A 14,849-nucleotide genomic window follows, 5' to 3' on the forward strand; every position below is an offset into this window, starting at 1 on the left:
TCCTTGCCTCATCTCCTGGAGTCATAGCAGGCTCGTGCCTTGCTCGCCACCAAAGAGAGGCTCTCTCCTCTCCACTCAGCACCCAGGTCACTCTAAGGACTATCAAACAACCTAGTGACTGGAATGTGAGTTCTTCTGAAGGATGGATAGAATGATGAATGGACTGATTGATTCATTCAACAAATAAATACTTATTGAGTACCTACCTGCTGCATATGCACTGTCCTGGGCATTGGGGACAAGTGGGAAATAAGACAGATTGTCTGCTCTCTTGGTACTTACATTCTGGTGGGGGAGATAGTATAGCAGTAAACAAAAGAATTCCCCAGATAATGTCAGAGATAAGAGCAACGAAGATAATAAAAGAGATGATGGCATGGAATCTTTGGAGTGATCAATGGGAGCCTTGCTGAGGAGACATTTGGCTGAGACCTGACAAAAAGGAGCTGGATTTACATTTTTAAAGGATCACTCATGCTACTGTACTGGCCAAAAGCATTGGAAGGGGGATCAGTGAGGAGGTTGCCAGAGATGATGAACTGATCTGGACAGTGGGGGTAACAAGGGGGAAGACGGGTCAGGAAAGGGGTCACAGGGAATAGGGAACAGAAGACAGAGCACAGGAGGGAGGCAGGGTGCAGTGCTCAGTGGCTTGGCCTGGCAGGTGGATACCACTTGCCTCAACTTTCCCGCCCTCTGCTCCTCAACTGGCCTGGCCTCTTGGAGGCCTCTGCTGAATGCCCTTGAACAGAGCCAGAGTATCCAGAAGGAGGTGGGGACAGATTGTGAGGGCATGTGGGGCCTGACCCAGCAGGCTCTGTCCTCACTCTCAGGGCACCCTGATTCTGGTCATATGAGAAATTGGACTTGAAATGTAGCAAGTACCCTTCTTCCTGATGTTCCTGTACCTCAAACTGCTGGAACTTTCAAGCATGGATGTCACAGCTGCTGCCTATTGACTGCCCGCCACTCAGCACTTTGGCCACGATCCAGGCTGACACCCAGAGAGTGATGCCCACTGAAGCTCTAGCATGTTGGTCATCAGGCATCTCAGCTGGCATCCTCCCCATCTGGAGCAGCTTCTGACCTCCTGGCCATGGGAGAGCAGAGAGGAGTGTAAGACAGAGGTTAGCAACACAGGGCCAGGGGAGGATGGCTGCCAGAGGAAAAATAGTCAGCGGTCAGCAGAGGCTTGTTGCTTACTACCTGCTCACACTGTTGCTCACCACCAAGGAGAGGATATCTACTCAGCATCCAAGTGCCAAAGATCCCAAAGCAGGAGGGCTGGGGTGTCGAGATGAAGGGGGCAGAAACAGAGACAGCTGCAGCATAAATGGCAATCAGGTTTGAGGCAGAGGCCCCATGGGGGCATTCAGTGTTGGGGCAAAAGTGGTCACTGAAGTCACTCCCATCAGCACACCTCAGTGCGGGGCAGGCACGGGGAGGCGGAGGTCGGGTATCTGTGACCCGTTCGGTGATATTCCCCCTCACCAGTTTGGCACTCTGCAGTGGGATTCCAAAGGTCAGAGAGTATGAGAATTGAGTCATTTTCAGGAACTGGACTACTCTGGACTCTAAGAATGAGCTTAGGGAAACACTGTTGGATATGGGCTTCCAACTAGAGGACCCCAAGTCTCCAAAGGCAGGTACTCAAACACTCTGCTTCTGCACTATTTCATAGCTTTCTTGAGAAACCATATGGGAACTTAGCCTGCCCCTTGAACTATTTTACGGGCCAAAGAAGCCTGTATATTGGGGATTCACTTGCCAACACCAAGTGGCAACACTGGCAGGTGCCCACAAACCAAATATCCAGAATTTAAAGAGAATAAGAATAAGATCATTGTTCTCATATATGCCAGTCCTATCAGTGGCCCTCAAATAGAACTTCTGGACGTGAAGATTTTGTTATTCTGAAGCTGTCAAAGATGTTTCATATGTACCTGGAGCCCTCACATTATCAACCAGTGTACAGTTGTTCATACATTTCTGCCTGGAGCAAAGGCTCTCTCCAAGTGTGTAGGTGAGTGAGAGTGAGCACGGATCTGGGTCTGGGCAGTCACCAACCTCAATGGAAGAGGGAAGTTTGGGCACTTCTGGGGAAGGTTATCTCTCTTCCTAAGCTGTCGCCATCTCATGTGCCCTTGCTTGGCCAGTCCCACTGCGTTACAGCAGGGTCAGGCTGTCCCTCAGATGAAGCAAATGTCACCACTGAAAACACCTCATGAGAAAGCCTATCCATCACATGGGTACCACACAAATCTTACTTGAACATTTCACAAACTTCTTAAAAATTACTCTATTGTCTTAATAATGATATAAATTTATTGTTAAAAATCCAAACAAGGGGGCTTCCCCGGTGGCACAGTGGTTAAGAATCTGCCTGCCAATGCAGGGGACATGGGTTCAAGCCCTGGTCCAGGAAGATCCCAAATGCCGTGGAGCAACTAAAGCCCGTACGCCACAACTACTGAGCCTGTGCTCCAGAGCCTGTGAACCACAACTCCTGAAGCCTGGGCACCTAGAGCCCATGCTCTGCAACAAGAGAAGCCACCGCAATGAGAAGCCCGCGCACCGCCGCGAAGAGTAGCCCCTGCTCACCGCAACTAGAGGAAGCCCGCGCACAGCAACAAAGACCCAACGCAGCCAAAAAAAAAAAATACTGTCACACACACACACACACAAATCCAAACAAGTAAAGCAAAAAGCATCCCATATCCAGAGATGGCTCTTTGATTAACATCCTTCAACCTCTCTTTCCTTATTCATAGAGTCAAGTACACATTCATACCCTTTGTGAAAAAAATGTCTTACAATACATGTTATAACCTTTTTGTTTTGTTCATTCAGCAACTGCAATGTGCCACATGCCAGCAACTTTATTCAGAGACAAATGATTCAAAGAGCTAAGAGAAAGTTGTGACCTAATGTTATGTCAGCTAACTCTCTTTTGATAATAAAAAGTGTAGCTTCTGGAGAAACTGCTTCCCTTAATCTCTGCTCACTGTGATGAGAAGGTCTTGCCTCTTGCTCAGCTGACACCTGCAGAGTGACTGACATGGAAATGATGAGCACACAGATGAGAGGCTGCCAGGGCACCAAGGTGCCACTGATGCAGAAGCTCATCATCACGTTGGTGTGTCAACATTGCCAAGAAACCTTTGACAAATTGAAAGACCCTGTTAGCAACAGTGAAAGTTTTCTGAAGGGTGAGAAAACCACTGGGGAGGAGACTGTTTTGACATCTGCTCATTATTTCTATAGAAAGGCAATTAGTCAAATTGGCTTAGAGGACCCCTAATTGCTCATGCTTCATCCACCTGTATGAGAAAGGAAAAGGGAAAGTGACATTTACTGAGAGTTAGCTATGTGTGAGTGCTAAGAACTTTCACATATTATCTTATTTAATCCTCACTACAGCCCTGTGAAGTGGATAACATTATCCCACTTTACATGTTTGAAACTGAACTCCTGATCTTCCCCTTCAAACCTGCCCTACTGTAGCGTTCCTTATCTCAGGCAATGTCAAGTCCTTCTTTCCACCTGCCCAGAGTAAAATCCTTGGAGTCAACATTGACTCTGCTCTCCCTCTTATATTCTACATCTAATCCATCAGCAAATCCTGATGGCTCTCCTTTCAAAATACATTGAGAGTCCAACATTTCTTACCATCTCCACTGCACCCATGATGGTTCAAGCCACTATTACCTTCTGCCTAAAATATACCTCAGTAAACGCCTGGCTAATTTCCCTGCTTCTACCTGTGCTCTGCTTTATAGTCTATTCTCAACTCAGCAGCCAGAGTGATCATGTTACAATCTAGGTTAGATTGTGGGACTCTTCAAAACTCTCCAGTGGCTCTGCGTTTTATCAGAGCAAAAGCCAAAGTTCCCACAATGGCCTACAAAGCCCAACGTCATCTGCCCCTTCATCTTTCCATTACCTCTCTGACTCTTCCCCAGTGCCCCACCCCCTCACTCATGCTGCTCCTGCCCTGCCAGCTCCCTTGCTGTTCCTTGAACACAACAGCCTCAGGGCCTTTGCACTGGTTCTTCTCTCTGTCTGGAATAGCCAAACTCCTTCAACCACTTTCAAGTCTTTGCTCAGATGTTATTTTCTCAAAGATGTTATTTTCTCAAAGAGATCTGCCCTGCCCACCCTATTTGAGACTGCAGCCCCTTCTACCAGCACTCCCAGCACCCCAAATCCCCCTTATCTTGCTCTATTTTTTTTTTTCCTGTAGCACTTATCACCTTCTAACATGTTATCAAGCTTGTTGTTTATTTTCTGCCTCTCACGCTATGATACACATTTCTAAAGGCAGGAATACTTCTCTGTTTCCTCTATTCATGACTCCCAAGTACCTAAACGAGTACCTGGTACACAGAAGATGCTCAAGCAATATATGCTGAATGAATGAATAATGAACCGGGGCAAAATGAAGAGTTAGTAAACTGCCTAAGGTCTGGCAACTAGTAGGTGGCTGAGTTAGGAGTTGGAGCCAGGTCCCTTGGACTCTAAAAGTTAGGCTTTTTCTACCAAATGTCTCTCAGAAAGGAGGAGGTAAAGGATCCAAAAGCAAACTGACTATGGGACTTTTGCTTACAGGACAATCTGGGGACTTTTTAGGGGTTGGTGCCCATTCAGAGCTGGGCCCACCTCCAGCTGTAACTGTACCCTCGCCTAGATTCAACACACAATGGCCAGCCTGAGCAGTGGCCCTGAGTCACCCCAAAAGGCATCAGTTGATTAAGGTGGCATATGAGAAACACGGTGAAAAGGATGTCTGTGAAAGGTTAGAGTAATGTCTGGGGCTGGCCCACCTGTGTATTTAAAAGAGTCACTTCCTTATGAACTTGGACTCCTGTTTTTCTGAGGGCAGAGTGACCACCTCACTTCTACCCACTTGTCCTCTCGATTTGTTGTCTGTAGTTTGTACGTGAACCACCATTTGCCTGACAAGCCTCCCTCTAAACCTGCCCAGGATGTGGCAGCTTGTTTGTTGCTCCCACTTCCCATGTATAGCAAGCCATCCTCTTCCTGAATTCTCTCCCCCAAGAAGACTGTACACTCTAAGAAGGCAGTCCAAAGCTTGGAGGCTAAGTTATTTCTCGGTCCCCTCCTCTAACCTACATCAGCACCAGGAGCCTGGGTAAGGTGGGTAGATGGGTTGTGTCACTTCACAGGCATGTAAAAGGGCCTTGGAGGCTTCCAAACATCTGGGACACTGGGCCAATCCTTGGTCCCAGCAGAACTGAGGCAGCAGCCAAGACTTCCAAAAAAGAAGGGTACTTTCAAACAAGCAAGCAAGCAAACAAACCAACAAACAAATTACTTTTGCCACATTAAGACTATTTCTGATAGAAATAAGACCAGGAAAAGCCTAGTTCCTCCAGCCGCATCCCACTCTGCCTGCCTCAAAGGCAGCAATTCCTGTTTCCCTGTGTTCCTATCCACCACACACATGTCCTGACTGAGGACAAGCTGGAGCCAGCTGTAAGCTCGAGGAGGAGAGGCCTGCCTAGAGGCCAGAGGGGACCCCCACTCCACCCTTTTCTACTTGGAAAATGCCACCAGCTGGCAACCGAGATGCAAGACTATCCCCATGGCTTTGGGGGCAAGGTTCAGGGGCCAGCTCTCCTCAGCCCTCAGCCTGGCAGTGCTCCACCAACTCCAGGAGCAGAAATGCCCCTCAGAGGCACATGGTGGAGTCCAGGAGCTGTGATGAGGCAACCCAGTAGTTTCGAAGAAGGGGCTGAGTAGGCAAAACTCCCACAGAGGGGTAGCCTTCGCCTAATTCTGTCTCCCTGAGTGAGGTCCACCCTGGGGATCCAAGTGTGAACACCACACAGCCCCATCTTTCTAATGGGCAAGGAGCTCTGAACACTGTATAGTTTCCTGAAAGTGTTTTATGAAAGCCTCCATTAATGTATTCCTTGGCTTAAGACTTTCTCTTTTCTTAAAATGAAAATGCCCCAGAAAGGTCATAGATTGGGCCCTCACAGCTACTGATACCACAGAGTACAAGGGTCTTCCTCTGAGTGGATTTTCCGGGATCTACTCTCTACCCACATCCCTTCATTGAGATCGTAAAGGATTTCTTGCCCAAACTAAATCTCCTGAGGAGGACAAAATGTTCAGAAGTTGGCTGTGCAGAAGCTCCACAAACAAGGCACACAGACGGTCCAACCTCAGTGCTCAAGGCCTCCAGGGCTCCTGGCCTGCTGCTGAGGCCTAACCTGAGGAGGCAGGGCTGCCACACTGGAGCGCCATCCCTGTCAGCCTCTCACAGAGGAGCAGGAGCCAGGAGTTGGGGCAAGGATTATCTTGGTGACTAATAAGCTAATTGTGGAAAATTACAACTTCCTGAGCTTGGTCTATCAGAGGTGGCCACAAAACTCTTTATGATGTGGCCAAAAATTCCTCCTGCCACCACAGCCCTTGAAAATAGGTCAAAGACACCTTCTATGGAACTCTCAAAGCAGGCCTTAGCTCATACCATCAAACTGTGTCAATACGCTGCAAACACTGGAGCTTTTGTGAGAATACTCTCATCATCTCTAGGTCTGAGCCCAGCCCTGGCTCTGGGCTGGTCGTCAGTCCTGCCCTCCTTGATCCTCCTCAGGGGACTGACTGACTATGGAGGCCAAAGAGAAGGCTTCCTGCTCTTTGCCCCCAGAAAGCCTGTCTACAGGCCTCTCTGGGGCAAGAGTGTCTCCTCTTGTGTACCAACCAAGGCCTAAAGGCCTGGCCCCATCTCCCAGGCTACACCTCACACAGAAGCAGGGCAAGGGGTAGATTAGGCACTGGCAGAGACTTTAATTATGCTTCCTTCAGCTTTCGAGAGGCCCCAGGTTTGTGGCAGGGGCTCATGGCTGGCTGCTGCCTGGATCAGACATGCAGCGCTCCCTCCCTGAATGCTGGGCATCCCATTGGCAGTATGGTGCAAGGGTCAGCACATAACCTGGCTCTGATGCCACCCACACTAACTGTGTAACCCTGGGCCATCTCTCTTAGCACAGTGAAGCCCGTCTTCTTTTAGAATGGGGGCAGCATTCTCTGCTACAGGGGTTGCTGTGGAAGCCCTAGGGTACACGACAGCAGATGAAAATGGGCTTTGTAGACCCTTGTGGAGGTAAGCATACAGCCCCTGTCTCCTATTTCCTGTGTTCAGGCCTTGGCAGAGACGGAAACCATTCAGCTCTGAGGGTGCCAACCAGTGGGGCTTTAGCTCTAAGAAGACAGGACTCTCTGAAAGTTCTGTGCCTATTCTTCTGCTTTTGTGTCTGTTGCTACTAGCAGGAGTCCCAACCTCCAGGTCTGAAGCAGTGATGGAATCTCTAGTGTAGCTTTCATGGGTCCGAGTGTCCTCCCTTCTAGGAAGCTCGAGAAAGTGCTGACCTGGAGAAGATGCCCCACTACATGCCTGCTATCCAAGATGACACTTCTCTTGGCCCAAAAGCCTCATCTCATCACTGGCCCATGCCTCAGCCTGGATGGGAGTCCTGTCCTGACAGGACCCTCAGAGCCTCCAGGCAGTTCTTGCCAGGGATAAAAGGCCTTATGTCAGCCTGGCCTAGAGCCAGCCTATGCTGAGTCTGCCTTGAGGTCAAGGCCAAAAACAATGACTCAGGCAGGCTGGAATCCAGGGAAAACCAGCCCTGGCTTTCCACCCAAGAGTGCTGACCAGCTGGGCATGAGCTCACGCAGCTAGACAATGACAATGACAGTGGGAAACTGCCAGCCCCTCGTAGATGAGAGGAGCTGGAGGCTGAGCCTTGAGCCTGAAACCACCCCTGAAACATTCTTTGAAAACCCCATATCAACTCATCTAAAATTAGCTTTCAGCATCTAAATCACTTCCTGTTACAGAAACCACAGTTCTGATGCTTCAGTCATCACCCTGACTGCCTCTAGGGGGTGGGGCAGGTGAAATAAGGGTACTGTACACAGAAAACTATGACAATCCAAAAGAGATACAGCAGTCAGGAGCCCCTCTCCCTCTACTGCAGAAACGATGGCTAAGCAGGGCCCATGAGGCTGCAGGAACCAGGACCAGCATGAGCATGCATGTGCACCCATGCACACAGGTACATACCCCCCATATGTCTTGTATACACAGGCCAGAGCCTTCATTATTGCTACAGACAGACTACTACATGCACAGCCCAAGCATATCTCCATCATGCCCCTTCTAAGCATGGGACTCTCCAACAGAGGAAGGCGGGTGTCTGGCCTGCTTGAAGCATCTGCAGCCTTGTCTCCTCTTCTCTTGTAGCCCTGGGTACTTTATGCCTAATAGGCTGTGAGCAAGGTTGGCCTAGTGCTCAGGGCTTGGCCTTCACTCACTGCTTCAGTCAATTCTTCGTATACTAGGACCACCAGGAAGCATCCTTAATAAGACCAAGGATTATACCAGAAATCTATAGCAAATATATTTTAATAGTGAAACATTAGAAGAAATTCCATTAAAGTCAGGAACAAGACAACAATACCTGATACCCATGCTACTATGCAATACTGTATTGAAGTCCTAGCCAGTGCATTAAGATAAGAAAAACACGTATGAGGATTAAAAAAACAACAGATAAACTTGTTATTTTAAAATAAATGATGATGATTATTATCACTGCTTGCTTTATATTAAATGTTTTATGTATCTCATTTAACTCTTAATCCTAACAACCACCTTATGAGGTAGGTATTAGTATAGAAGCCATTTTTACAGATGAGGAAACTAACAGATGCTGAGGTACTTGGCTGGTAAACGGCAGAGCCAGAATTTAAACCCAGAAAGTCTGACTTCAGACTCTGTACTCTCAATTGCTATACTATATTACCTCTTGATGATGTGAGACTTTACACAGAAAGCCCAGGAGTTGAACAATGTGGCCAGATATAAGATCAATAAACAAAAAATTAGCAGCTTTCCCAAATACCACAAAAGTGAGTTCTCCTCCAATTAGTCTATAAATTCCATCCTAATTCTATTAAAATCAAAATCCCTACATAAAGTCTCATGGATCCTGACAGATTGATTCTAAAATTCACAAGGGAGAATATTTGAGATCATTCTGTAGAAGAACTATGGTGGAAGATTTGCAGTATATAATTTCAAAATATGTCATAAAGCAAAAGGAATTAAGACTGTGTGGTACTGGTACCTAAATGAATAAACAAATCAGTAACTCAGAATTAAGGGTCCAGAAAACAGACCCACATATTTATGGGATTTATGGAGACAAGATGAAGTCTAGATTCAGAGATGAGTGATAATACTGACTTGGACCCTCTTTAAGGTTGGTTTTATTTTGGTTAACTCCTGAAGTAGTTACTAATTAGTAGTACAAAGGATATTAGTGAGATGAGGATGCATGTGGAGGTTTCTTGCTTTCTCACAAAAGCAACCCCCAAGTTCATGGTCTTGGCAGACTGCAGAGAATGACATATCCACCAGGTCAGAAGAGCCCAGAAGAGCACTTACTGCCTTTTGCAATCCCTCCAGCTCATACTACCAAATAAAGCAATAATTCTGCTCTTCAGTAAGCCACATCACAGAGTCCTAATATGTATACTCTAGGCCTTGAAAATTTCTGTTGCCAGTTTTTTGGGCAACCTATCCTTACCTAGCTATAGTCTTGGAGTTTTCTTTTAAATTAATTAATTAATTACTTTTTGGCTGCGCTGGGTCTTTGTTGCTGTGTGCGGGCTTTCTCTAGTTGCGGCGAGCGGGGGCTACTCTTCGTTGCAGTGTGTGGGCTTCTCACTGTGGTGGCTTCTCTTGTTGTGGAGTACGGTCTCTAGGTGTGCGGGCTTCAGTAGCTGTGGCACACGTGCTCAGTAGTTGTGGCACACAGGCCCAGTTGCTCCACGGCATGTGGGATCTTCCCGGACCAGGGCTCGAACCCGTGTCCCCTGCATTGGCAGGTGGATTCTTAACCACTGCACCACCAGGGAAGTCCCAAGTCTTGGAGCTTTCTGTTCATGTATACTCTTGGTCTTTCAGTAAGCAAACCTGAGTCTACCACAAGTGGTCTTTCATGTAAGTGTGAAACAGATGAATCTTTCAATGAACAGTATTGAGACAACTGTGACTAAATAGGTTAGAAATACTTCTAGTTTTAAGTAAAACTTAACTCGAACTGGCTTAAATAATAAAGAAAATGTACTGGCTCATGTAAAAGAAATGTCCAGAGGTAGGCTGGACTTCAGAACAGGATTGGTCCAGCAGATCAATGATGTCATCAAGAACCTGATTTCTCTTCTTTGTCTTCTACTGTATTGGTTCATCCTAAGATTAGCTTCCCTTGTGGGAGTAAGATAATTGTCAGTGGCAACTGAGCCAATACAGAAGAAAAGCCTCTTTCTCAGAAGCTCCCAGCAAATATTATTTCGTGTATCTTGGCACCCAAAGGGTCATTAACCCACCTGAACCATTCATGCCCTGTAGCCAGGGGGATGGGATGCACTGATTGCCTTACGCCACTTTAAGAGGTGAGGGTGAGATCAATCCCACACAAACTAAGAGGTGAAGGTGAGATCAATCCCACACAAACTACATATCTGGGAAATTCAAAATGCCGTTAGCAAGGGAGGAGGGCAGGATAAGTACTGGGAAGACAATCAACAAAGCTTCTACAAAATTATCACCTACGAGGAAAAATTAAGCTATTGATAGAGTCCTCCTCATACTATTCACAGAATAAATTCAGAGATATTAAAGACCTAAATATAAAGAATAGACATAGGAGAAAAATATATAATAATATGTTTATGACCTTGAGGGGAGAAGAAGCCTTTTTAAATAAGACCACACAAAATATCAAGTCCCTTTAAAAATCGATCATCTTACTCCATCAAAATCAAAGACTTTAGTATAATAAAAGATACTATAAAATGAAAGACAAGTGAAACACTGAGAGGAAACATTTGTAACACTTATAATAGACAAAGAATTAATATCTAGAGTATAAAAGGAGTATCAAAAAGTTAACAAGTAAAATCTTAACTCTGGGCTTCCCTGGTGGCACAGTGGTTAAGAATCTGCCTGCCCATACAGGGGACATGGGTTTGAGCCCTGGTCCAGGAAGATCCCACATGCCGCAGAGCAGCTGAGCCCATGCGCCACAACTACTGAGCCTGTGCTCTAGAACCCGCGAGCCACAACTACTGAAGCCTGTGCACCTAGAGCCCGTGCTCCGCAACAAGAGAAGCCACCGCAATGAGAAGCCCACACACCGCAACTAGAGAAAGCCTGCGCGCAGCAACGAAGAACCAACACAGCCAAAAATAAAATAAATAAAATACATTTATTAAAAAAAGAATCTTAACTTAATAGGAAAAGGATATGAACAGGTAACTAAGAGAAGACGAAACAGAAATGCCCACTAAATATATAAAGAGATGTTTAGCATCACTAAGGAACTTAAGAAATAAACAGTCAGAAATTCTGTATGTGACATTTGATACTATGAAGACAATGGTTTTAACAGGCTTCGTAGGTATGTAATGTTAGTGGATCTAACTTGTCCCTAGAGAACAAGTTGACAGACTCTACTAAATGTAAATATATATATTCCCATGAGTCTGTAATTTCTTATGTTGTATCCACCAGAAAAGATGCTTGCTTGTGTGCTTAATGAAGCATATACAAGAATATTCATTGCAGCCTGTGTGTAATAGTGAAATTCTGCAGATGCATAAAATTTACGTCAACCAGAGATGAATAAATAAACTGAGGTATGTTCATGCTAGAGAATACTGTGCAGCAATTCCAAAATGCACATTCTCTCTTTGAACCAACCCAGGAGTGATCTCTAATATATCACTGACTGATAACTGCAGAGTGATAGGTATAGTACATCATTTATGAAAGAGAGAGAGAAGTAAAGAAAAGCAGAAAACCACAAAAGAACCCTATCTATTTTTTTTTATAGATATACAGGGTCAGTAAATAAATGTATAATAAAAGATCTGGAAGGATATACACCTAACTGAGAACTGTGGTTACTTGTGGGAACTGGGAGAGGGGATTAGGATCAGGTGAGGCAGTCAAAGGGCACTTTATTTAGCTTTACAATTTTATAATTGTCAGGCTGAACTGCTTTCTTTTTTTTACAGGAAGATAATATTCTCCTCTAGATGTTACAAGAGGAGAATGTATTCGTACATCACTTGGGTAATTAAAAGACAAAACTATTTTTTATAAAATCATTAGGAGTTGGCCAAGCAAAGGCTAAAGTTTGGAGCCTGATTCTTCTGCAGGGGTCCCTGCGGCCCATGAGTGACTAGACTCCAGATGTCTCTGTTCACCTGCCATGTCTCTGCCTAGGCCTCATTGCCAGGCTCATGGATCTCCCCGGCCCCTGAAGGTGGGGGCATGGGCCACCTCTCTCCTGCAGCACAGTTGAATGTCCTCAAGTAGGGAATGGGGGGCAGGTATAAAGTACTGGATAGCCAGAGGGCCAGAAGATAAAGGTTCCTCTTATGAAAGAAGTTCAAAGACAGACAGTGAGGAAGGCCATGGAAGATCCAGCCCTGTCAGGCAAATACCAGCATTCAGTTTATGTGTGCCTCTCCTCATGTCCTCACCGTGCATCCCAGCAGCACCCCACCCCCAAAGATCTTTGCCCAGATTTTGAGAGACTGTTCCCCTCAACTGACCTTGAGTCCAGGGCAGTGGCTAGAACTGGGGCAAGAGAAGGGACAGAAAAAAAAGGTCTAGGATGGCATCAGGGTTAGAAAAAGGGTGAGTAGAAAGTCAAAATAGTATAGGAGTGGGAAAGGGCCAATGGAAGAGGCAGGGTTCTGCATCAGGAGGAGGTTCCAGTCACATCCATGGGCAGTAGTGGCAGATGAAACCACGACCTACCTCTTTCTCCAACATGCAAAATGTCTTTTACCCACAGAGGCAGTAATCCTAATTCCCACTTTGGTTAACCAAGAGGAAAGAGCCTTCCTACCAGGTCAGGGCAAAGAAAGTCATTGTTTCCACTGGAGAGGTACAAATGGAGCTCAATGCAGAGGGTAGAGCCCTCCCAAGGAATGGTCCAAAGGCCTGGGCCAAGATAACTAGAGGTGCTGATGCCACATGTGCAGGAAATGGAATCCTGGGGGTGGTGTGGTAAAGAAAAAAACCCTCTGGTTTTAACAGAGCCACTCCTAAGGTTACTCAAAAAGTTCAGACCAAAGCATCGCCTTCATCTCCCTCCACCCACTCTACAGTGACTTCAGAGAAGAGTTGTGGGAACTAAAGTGCTCCATCCCAGGAAAAAGGGCTTCCTTTGAGGTTAAGGTGTGAAATGACAAAAGACTACAGCATCTAAGAAGACCTTCCCAATGCTGAGACTCCCGGTCTCTACCTCCAGAGCCTCAGCAGAGACTGGGAGGTAGAGACCACTTCATCAGGCTCTTAAAAAGGAATGAATAAGAAGAGCTTCTATTGCATCCTTTTAGAGCCGAGTGGCCTGACACTAAAGGAGAGAAGTTCAAAAATGGGCTTATTTTCTTCCTCATGACAGGCCCAAAGGGGCACACAGTGAAAAAGAAGGACTTCCTTGCATAATAACATGAGGTATTAACCATGTCGTGGGTAAGAAAAATTATGGAGCAATTTGGAAAATGCTTCTCTTCTTTCTTATGGGTTTAGAATATCCAGTCTGTAAGAATTAACGAGTGAGAGAGAGAGTGTGTGTGTGTCTAATCTAATAGTTACCAGATGGACAACTGGAATAATGAAGAGGTAGGTACATCTGCTTCACATAGTGGCAATGAAGAACCTAAACCTGCCTTGGAGTACCTACATCTACCTGGACAGTCCTGCTGGAATTTGGCTATATTATTCTAGACCAGCATTCCAACAGAATATTCTGTGATGATGAGAATTATGTATCTGCACTGTCCAATATAGGAGCCACAAGCCATATGTGACCATCAAACACTTGAAATATGGTTAAGGCAATAGATAATTTTTTATATTATTTTTTAAAATTATTTATTTATTTATTTATTTATTTTTGGCTGTATTGGGTCTTTGTTGCCGCGTGCGGGCTTTCTCTAGTTGTGGCGAGCAGGGGCTACGGGGGCTACTCTTCGTTGCGTGCATGAGCTTCTCATTGCGGTGGCTTCTCTTGTTGCGGAGCACGGGCTCTAGACGCAGGGGGTTCAGTAGTTTTGGCACGTGGGCTCAGTAGTTGTGGCTCACAGGCTCTAGAGTGCAGGCTCAGTAGTTGTGGTGCACGGGATTAGTTGCTCCATGGCATGTGGGATCTTCCCGGACCAGGGCTTGAACCTGTGTACCTTGCATTGGCAGGCGGATTCTTAGCTACTGCGCCACCAGGGAAGTCCATATATTATTTAATTTTAATTAATTAGCTACATTCAATTAAATAGCCATATATGGCTAGTAGCTATTGTACTGGACAGCACAGTTCTAGGCTGAATCTGTCCTATTTGTTTGGCACAGAGTTTGCCAAAGGGTAGGAGATGCACAGTGGAGATTGGTACAGAAAACACTATGAAACACATGAGACACAAAGCCCTTATGATGGATGAAGCTCGGAGCAAGTGCCATGACAGCAAAGAACAGCTGCAGTACCTCAAATCTTCTCAAGCATCTGCTGCTCACACAAAAAAACCTTGACCAAGTGATGTTTTCAGAAAAACCCTAGGAAAGGGAGTATATTAGTAAAATTGAGAGATGTGGAACAGGCGTAACAAACTCAGAATGGTAGAACAGTGTAATCCTAATGATATCTGGGTGAAATCTTCATCTCCATTCCCATTACTGAGAAGCCCACTTTGGCAAGTGGCCAAAGGAAGCACCAGGTTGGACACAGTGCTGGGACTGG

General features: G+C 45.9%; 1 protein-coding gene across 1 annotated transcript in view; it reads right to left on the reverse strand.

Annotated features, from left to right (window-relative positions):
• Positions 1–14,849, reverse strand: part of LOC309623693 (prolyl 4-hydroxylase subunit alpha-2-like) — a 121,955-nt gene that overhangs the window by 24,346 nt on the left and 82,760 nt on the right. The window lies entirely within an intron of this gene.

The sequence above is a fragment of the Balaenoptera borealis genome (assembly GCF_965194805.1).
Source record: "Balaenoptera borealis genome assembly, chromosome: 2".
In the NCBI taxonomy this organism is placed as follows: domain Eukaryota; kingdom Metazoa; phylum Chordata; class Mammalia; order Artiodactyla; family Balaenopteridae; genus Balaenoptera; species Balaenoptera borealis.